Raw genomic sequence first — 1,497 nt, 5'->3', positions numbered from 1 at the left:
GGGGGGGGGGGGGGGGGGGGGAATCATCTGAATGCTAATGAGGCGGCGTGTGACTCACACCAGATGTGTCTTGAGACACAGACACATCTGTATTCCAGCGTTATTTCATAAGAGAGGTATTTCAAACTCTGGGAATTAGATAAATATTTTAAAAAATGACAAATATTTTACTAGATGTTTTGTTTCTACCATAGCAGGAACAAATAATATCTAAAAAGAAACATAAATAAGCAAAAAGGGACAGTAATGCATAACTGGATTAATAAAAAAAAAAAGATAATTTAAAAAGAAGTAACTTAGAAATGAAGAAAAAAAATTCTTTCAAAATAGATGCAATTTAATGTGAATTAATAGAAAAGAATTGCAAAATTAAATGAAGTTAAAAAATCATAGAAATTCATATTAAATGCTTTTGTATTTGATTTCACATTTTCTTAAATAGATAATTAATATAAATGTAAATAAATTACATAAAAAGGAACTTATCAATATAAGGCGCATCTGATCAATAAATAAATTCCATCTTTTTTTATATTTCTGGTACATTAAATTTCATTAATTTAATAAAAACATTTAGAAAATTTAAATTTTCTCTCCATTTTGATTTCACCATTTTTTTTAAATAGAGGACTTAATTTATTTATTTTCATTAATACAAATTGAAAACAATCTGAAATATCAATAAAATCTTGTCAATGAATAAAAATCCTAATTTTTTAAAATATTTCTGGCACATTAAATTGCGTTAATTTATTCAGCGATGCATTTCATTTTTTGGCAGCTTCCGTCTCCCATAAATCAAAGTGACGGCCTCGAGAACTGGACCCTGACGGCGTTTTATTAGCGTGTAAACACACACAGACGACCCCGTCCAGCTGTGAGGGACACCGATCCTCCGCCCCCCCGCCCTGTTGATGCCCATAAAGATGATTAATTAGCAACGTGAGCGCGTCTGTATCCACACAGCCGCTAGAGATCACAACACAAAAATCAATTAAGGGCTGGGATGCAGGCGGGAAGCCGCCGCCGCCGCTCGCAGCTTTAAATTGGCTGCTGGGACCCGAGGGGCCGGCTGCTCGCCCCCCCACCCCCGGCTGCTCGGCCCCCCCCGGCTGATTGTCCCCCCAGGCTGATTGTCCCTGGCAGAGGTCACAGGAGCTTCATGGTGCTTAGCCTACTGCTAGTGATCAGCGCTCGGAGGCGGAGCGGCACCAAACTGCTGTCAGGTCCGTTTGCAGCAAACTGCATCATGGGTTTTGGTTTTGATGCATGACTTGTAGATAGATATGTTTTGTCTTTTTCGTGCAGATGTCAATATACACGCACAAATACATCAGCAGATAGCATAGTGTCTCACGTCCAACCTGTTCCTTGACACCAAAGGAGACAACCAAGCGTGTTATACGACGCTAAAGGAGACAACCAAGCGTGTTATAACACGCTAAAGGAGACAACCAAGCGTGTTATAACACGCTAAAGGAGACAACCAAGCGTGTT

The 1,497-nt window shown here is 39.1% G+C and overlaps 1 protein-coding gene across 1 annotated transcript in view; it reads left to right on the top strand.

Moving 5' to 3' along the window:
• LOC117939045 (rho GTPase-activating protein 8-like) overlaps positions 1 to 1,497 on the top strand; it is a 13,263-nt gene that overhangs the window by 368 nt on the left and 11,398 nt on the right. The window lies entirely within an intron of this gene.

This window comes from Etheostoma cragini, chromosome 23, assembly GCF_013103735.1.
Source record: "Etheostoma cragini isolate CJK2018 chromosome 23, CSU_Ecrag_1.0, whole genome shotgun sequence".
NCBI classification, from domain to species: Eukaryota; Metazoa; Chordata; class Actinopteri; order Perciformes; family Percidae; genus Etheostoma; species Etheostoma cragini.
This window is presented reverse-complemented; position numbering and strand designations above follow the sequence as displayed.